Source organism: Mauremys mutica, unplaced genomic scaffold, assembly GCF_020497125.1.
Source record: "Mauremys mutica isolate MM-2020 ecotype Southern unplaced genomic scaffold, ASM2049712v1 Super-Scaffold_100099, whole genome shotgun sequence".
Taxonomy (NCBI): domain Eukaryota; kingdom Metazoa; phylum Chordata; order Testudines; family Geoemydidae; genus Mauremys; species Mauremys mutica.
Window position 1 is genome coordinate 1428302 of NW_025423266.1, and position 7054 is coordinate 1435355.

General features: G+C 48.6%; 1 non-coding gene across 1 annotated transcript; it reads right to left on the reverse strand.

The window, feature by feature from the left end:
• Positions 1–365: 365 nt before the first annotated feature.
• TRNAK-UUU lies at positions 366–438 on the reverse strand. The gene has a single exon. It is a non-coding gene; the product is annotated as a tRNA-Lys (tRNA).
• Positions 439–7054: the final 6616 nt, after the last annotated feature.

Sequence of the window (7054 nt, forward strand, 5' to 3'; positions counted from 1 at the left end):
GAGGTCTCTCTTTGAGGACTGAGAGATTATTCGGGTTCACATACGTGAGCTTCCAGAGGAACCTCTTTCGATTTTTCTCCTTCCCTTTTAGTGAGTTTACTAGAAAACAGCCGTCCCTGTTTAGAAGGTAAGAGCCTCCTCGAGGGAATGTATGTGTGTGTGTGTGTGCAGAGGAGGAACATGCTCTATGCCCAGAGGACTTTATTCCTCCAGCCTGTGAGGACAGAGGGGCTGTCAGGAAGTTGCCCCTTCAATCCCCCCCACACAAAGGCCCTTCTTAGGAAAGGCAAAATCCTGAAGAGAAAGAGTAACACCAAAGAAGACTCCAGAAAGTCAGATTCTTACAATCGTAGTGAGAAGTTTATCACCTGACCAGGGACTTGAACCCTGGACCCTCAGATTAAAAGTCTGATGCTCTGCCAACTGAGCTAGCCAGGCTCACGCAAGAAAAGTACAAGTTGGTGCAGAGGTGAAGCTAGTCAAGAAAAAGACAGATGGACACAATAGGGGAAACCTGCTGCTCTCTCTCTCTTCCCAGCCCTGGCCTGGCCTGGTATTAGTGCTGGTTAAAAAGACGGGAAAATATCGGCATCTACCAGCCTTTCATAGCTGTACAAGACTCAGACACAATACAGAGGTGCCCATATGCAAGTGCCGAATGGTTGGATTGGCTAATGCAGCCTGTAGATGTCCAGGGCACACTGGGATATCGAGCCAAGTGTACATCACCATCATCATTTCGAAGGGATAATGATAATGATGGGAAGGTTCACAACTGACTCAGTAGTTGCATACAAAGGTGCACGTTTGGCAGTTACACTGGGAAATTCTGGCTCCTTCTCAGGCTTAGTTTGGCCACCCAGGTCTAGATGTAGAAGTTACAACATTGAAACTTGAAAGAGGGGCCAATTTCCCCATCATTTCCCACCTTCACATCCAAACACGATGACTTTCTGAATGAACCCTCCCCGTTCAGCCAGAAGATCTTGGGGTGGTTGTAGGAGTCACTGGGTAAAATTGTCTGGACTCTGTTCTGAATCAGGTCAGAGCAGAGGTACATAGTGATCTAGTCTGGCTGTAAAATCTATATATCAACACCAAATATGGTGTGAAATTAATCCTCAGAAATGACTGTTCCCCACCCAGACCCCAACAAGGAGCTCTCCAAGGAAGGGGGCTGTTGAGGAAGAAAAGAAGAAAGACGTCCTTCTCTCCCTGGAGGGACTGGGCTCTGCGCTTTGGACAGAAAGGAGGGGAAGGAAATGGCGACACGATGGCAGCGGAGCCTAAGAAATGAAACACAACAGGCTTCTGAGCATGTTGCTTCTGAACAGTGAATGAACCTGACTCCCGTATCATGAAAAGCCAAAAAGCCGTTTCTTTCTATGAACGGGAGAAAAGAGTTACAATAATTCCTGCCTGTTTACTTTTGAATTATTTTACATTATAAAGAAAATTGTAACAAAATTAGTCTGAACTTGAGCTGCCTGTTATTAAAAGCTGGTTCCCCAATTCAGTTCCAACTGCCCTGCTAGAAACACCCCCAGGTCCCTGCTCACCCCCGGAAGAAAACAAAGAGAAACCCCCACTGGGCACTGCCCTTGGCGCCAGGCTGCTGTCCCGAGGTGCGGTTGGGGACTGATTGTTTGCTGCTGAGGAGGGAGCCAGTAGAGGCCTCTGGTGCTCTGCTCCTAGCATCTGCCCGGCCCAGGCTGTCCTCTGCCTCAGCTGCTGCTCCAGGCCTGCTCTAGAGTCAAACACGCAGGGCCCCCAGGGGAACAGAGGCTGGGACAGGGCAGCAGCCTGGGCTGGGCTGGGAAGATGCTGGGAGTTCTCGTTCCCTGAGAACTGGCCTGGCTCCCTTCTCAACAGCAAACAAATCAATTCCACATTCGCTCCCCAGAAAAACCAGCCTGGAGCCAAGGGCAACAGGGGATGATTCCCTCCAGTTCCCACCAAGGCAGGAGAGAACCCAGGGTGTTTCTATCAGAGCTTATGGAACTGATGTGGGGAAACCAGCCTTTAATAACAGGCAGTTCCAGTTTAAGCTAAGTGTTTTTAACAATTTCTACAACATTAAATAACCCTTCAATCGTAGTGTCACCATCCATAAAATTGCTTCAGCCTTATAGGTTCCCAAGTGCAAAACTAAACATCTCTTCAAATCCAAGGGAGTGGAGATCAGTCAGTGTTCAGAGTCATCCCACATAAAAGAACCGTGTTGTGGTACATACTGGCCCCATCATGTGGCCATCGCCTTTCCCTCCTCTCTGTTAAAAGTTTTAGTATTTTGCACAGAAACTTTCTTCCCTCAGGAGAGACCTGGGAACCAGGGCTGCCAGCCAGACAAACACTTTTAAGAGGAGGTGTAACCTGTCAAGAAATGATCTCCCTCCTTCAGTTCAGTAACAGCCTGAAATATTACTTGTCCCGGCAGAGCTGGAGGATTGAAAGCAGCTACATCAAACCCCTGTGTAGCTAGCAGGAATGAACATAAACACTCCCTGGTATCTGAAGAGATATTTAGTTTTACCCTTGGTAAACTACAAGACTAAAGGGAAAGGCAGTGGTGCCAAATATATAGAGTGAAACACGAAACAATCGTCATAGTTATGCCCATAGTGACTGCAAAATCTTTCTATATATTTATTATTTTCTCTGATGTCTAGACATTGACTAGACCTTGACCAAGAAATTTGGCTCTTGATAAAATAATCAACTACCCCTCATTAATGCAATGGACTAGAAATTGACTGGGGTCTCTCCACGCAGCTGCATTAGTATATTGTCATTACTGTTGTCTTAGTGCCTGAGTATCCACAGAGCCAAATCTGGTCTTGCTCTGAGGCTGTCTATACTTAAAATACTGCTGTAGCACTGTGGAGAAGACAGTTGCTACAGTGAGGGGAGGAGTTTTCCATCCCTGTAATAGCTACATTGACAGAACAATTTTTCCTTTCATTTAGCACTATCTAACCATGGCTTAGGTCAGCTTAATTATACTGGTTCTGGGGTTTTTCACACCCTGAAAGACGTACTTGTTAGAGGGTTTATCCCATCACCCTCCCATTCCCTGGTCCTTCTCGCATGACCAGAGAGCAGCAATGCACGAAGCTCAAAGGTGCAAACAATTCAATGTTTATTGGGGTGAACTTCCAGCAAGCAATGATTCCAATTTCCTTCCTTAGTGTCCCCCTTCCCAGCTCTGACACCACAAAGACTTGCCTGTGTCCCTGTTCCCCTTCCCTGTTCCTATTCCCCCCCTTAGCAAAACATAATTCCAATTCCCCATTCCCATTCCCATTCCCCTCCTTACTTCCTGATTGACTGCAGACTATATAGTAAAACTGGAGTTCTGCTTAGCTAGACCTTAACCAATCATTTTACTGAAATGTAACTAACCAATCCTAACATAGTGTAACATGATTATCTAACCAATTATACCCCACCGCCTTAATTGGTTTGCACTCAACAAATTAATTATACAGCAGACAGAAAGAATCACAGCACCAGACAGAGATTATACAGACAAGCAATAGGAAAATGGGGACTACAGTGATAGAACAACAAAGAGATGGGGATTTCACACCCCAGATATTGAACAGTGAGTTGTTCCTAGACAGGATGCTATCATAGTAGAGGTTGTGGGTGCTGGTTGCTTAACTGTCTGGCCCCCAGGGCAGGATTTTGAGGTTCACCATTACTTTCTCAGACTGCCAGCACCAATCTTTCGTTCACTTAAAACACGAGCAGGGAGATTACAACACCACAGAACTCATGGCGCTCCAGAAAACATGTAACTTTAGGTCCGGGTGAGTGTGTCTAAAATTCAGCTGTAGAAGGTCTCTAGGAGTTGAAAGAGATGTGCCATCTCGACCTCCCTAAAGAGTTAATCAATTATTAATGAAAACTAGAGTTGATAAGTCATGTTTTTTGTAGCAGGAGGATGGTGGACTGGTCTAAAGAGCCAGTTTTAAGACTCTTTTTTCCCTATCTCTTGGGTGTTCTGGTCTCTGCATTGAGATGTGGTTTCAAATCCCACTCCTGACATGACCATTTAATTCTATCTGGAGAAAATAGCCTCACTTCAATCTCCTGTGCAATAATAGAACCCCATTTGCTTAGCTTTGCTATTCCAGTAGTTGTGAGAGAAGCTCCAAACCAGAGGGAAACAGGGCCTGTTCTCTCGACCCATCAATTTTTTGCCTTCCTTCATTCCAAGCCCTTTCCTCAGATACATCCGTATTTCCCACACTATTTTGTTTAATGTTCTTTGCTTTTATGAAACTTTAGAGTCATCATTTCATTGCCACACAACTGTACTTATGAAGTGAAGTGAAACACAATATTTTTTGGATATTTTTGCAGAAGAGTTTTGCTTTCTGACCTGGAATTGAACAGGGGCTACCCAAGGGAGACAATGCTACTCCCTTTTCTTGGCTCATCCAAAAAACATAAGTTCTTGGTGCCCTTTGTTTCCCTGTTCTTCAAAGGCAAATCAGCTGGTGTAGCAGCTACTGAGAAAGCCTTAGAAAAGGGCCCCAAATTGACAGCAGCTGGTTTCTGTAGTGTAGTGGTTATCACATTTGCCTAACTTGCAAAAGATCCCTGGTTTAAAACCAGGCAGAAATGTTGATACTTTCCTTCCTTTGGTCTTTTATCTCTCCAGGTCCTTTCTGAACTACATCCATAGCTTCTATGCTTTCTTCCTCATTATTTTTTCCCTTTCATGGAGCTTTAAATTGAAAAGGAGAGGCTTAGCCGGCATTTTCAGGGAAGGAACAGACCATCATTTGGGAGACTGCCAGCTACATAACAAATCTGAGCGTAGAAGAATCCCAACCCATTGTCCTGCATATTTAGCTCCCAGCCAGCAGTTTTTCCCTTGCCTTTTTTTTTTTTGAGCTTACCTTGAGTCCAGGGCGCGCACACTCTCTCCGCCCCACACATCAAATCTGGCCCTGCTGCAAAGTGACCCCTAAGAACCAGCAACCTGCACGAGAGCATGACTGGGGGGAAAGGGTTTCCCATGAAGCTTATAAGCCACTGGATGCCTTGGAAAGAGGCCGGCTCTGAGCGTAACAGTCAGCAAAGAAGGCCTGTTTGGGGATGTGGCTCAGTGGTACAGTGCCTGCTTTGCACGTATAAGGCCCTGGGTTCGCTCCCCACGTTTGCCTTTCACCTCTGCTGCTTTGCTCATGCCCAGCTGGCATGTGGCCCCGCCAGTCTCCCTGCACAAGTGTCAGTCCTGAGCAGTGATGGCAAAGTGCCAATTGCATGGAAGCTCTGAGGGGGTTTCTGCTCCTAAAGCCCCAGGGTGACGCTAAGATTCCCATCCACTGAGCTGCTTGATGAGGAAGGACTGGAGAGAAGGGTCCCATCAGCACAGAGGGAGGGACAAGGCCATGGAGGGGCAGTCAGTGCTGAGAGAGGTCAGTGATTTACACGGGACACTGGTTCTCAGAGGGGACAGGAGGTGAGGGCAGCTTGTTTACAATGATGCTGATGATGAATAGAAGAAAAGGCTGGAGTCAACGAAACATGAGAGCATAGAAGGAGAAGGGCAGCTCCACAGAGGGCCCTGGGTGCTCATACACCCCAGTTCACAAGCACACAACATAAGAATGGCCACACTGGGTCAGATCAACGGTCCATCTAGCCTAGTATCCTGTCTTCTTACAGTGGCCCATCCTAGGTGCCCCAGGGTTCCACAAGTTGACTGTGTGTTATGTGAAGAAATATTTCCTTTTGTTTGGTTTAAACCTGCTGCCTCTTCGTTTGGTGACCCCTAGTTCTTGTGTCTAGAGGAGTAAGTAACACTTCCTTGTTTACTTTCTCCAACCCAGTCATTGCTTTATAGACCTCTATCATCTCTTTTCCAAGCTGAAAAGTCTCAGTCTTATTAATCACTCGTCATATGAAAGCTGCTCCAGACCCCTAATCATTTTTGTTGCCCTTTTCTGAACCTTTTCCAATTACAATATTTCTTTTATCAGGTGGGGTGACCACATCTGCACACAGTGTTCAAGATGTGGGTGTGCCATGGATTTCTGTAGAGGCGCCCTGGCTTGTCCTAGATAGAGAGACTAGACACCGAGGGACCCAGCCCCCTACAGTGATCCATGGACAAGAACCTGGTTGTTAGTGGGGTGAAGGTTTCCTCTGGACAAAGGGGAGCTGAAATCCCTCAGGGTCCTGGAACTTAAGCAATGAAAGCTTCAAACTCTTTATAGCCGTGCGTTGAGGTGCATCAGCAGAAGGTTGGGCTGCAGCAGGGGTCGGCAACCTATGGCACGTGTGCCAAAGATGGCACGCGAGCCAATTTTTAATGGCACGCTGGGGCCTGCCGGGACTCCAGTGTGCCATTAAAAATCCTGCCGGCGCGGGAACCCACTGGCCCCTCCCCCGCCTTCCCCCGGAGCCCTGCCACCGTGCGCACAGCGCTCTGGGGGCCAGGGCTCCGCACTCCCACGGGGCAGCGTTTGGCTCTGCGGGGAGTGAAAGACGCTTCCCGCTCATCCAGTGCCCTGCTGTCTTGCGTGCAGCACTTGGAGGGGCGGGGCGGGGCTGCGCGCGTGTGGGCAGGGCTCCGAATGAGCAGGAAGCCTCATGGTAAGGGGTCCGGGGCTGGGGGAGGTTGGGATAAGCGGGGGGCAATCAGGGGACAGGGAGCAGGGTGGGTTGGATTGGGAGTGGGATCCTGGGGGGGTGGTTGGGTGGGGGTCTCTGGAGGGGGTAGTCAGGGAGCGGGGGGGTGGATGGGGCATGGGAGTCCCGGGGTCTGTTAGCGGGTGGGGGGTGGATAGGAGACAGGGTAGTCAGGGAACAGGGTCCTGGGGGCACAGTTAGGGTGGAGGGGTGTTGGGGGGGGCAGAGAACAAGGAGCTGGGGGGGTTGGATGAGTCGGGAGTTCTGGGGGGGCTGTCAGGAGGTAGGGGTGTGGAGAGGTTGGGGCAGGCAGAGAGCTGGGGGGTTTTATGGGTCCAGAGTTCGGGGGGTCCTGTCAGGGGACAGGGAGCGGTTAGATAGGCATGGGAGTCTGGGGTGTTCTGTC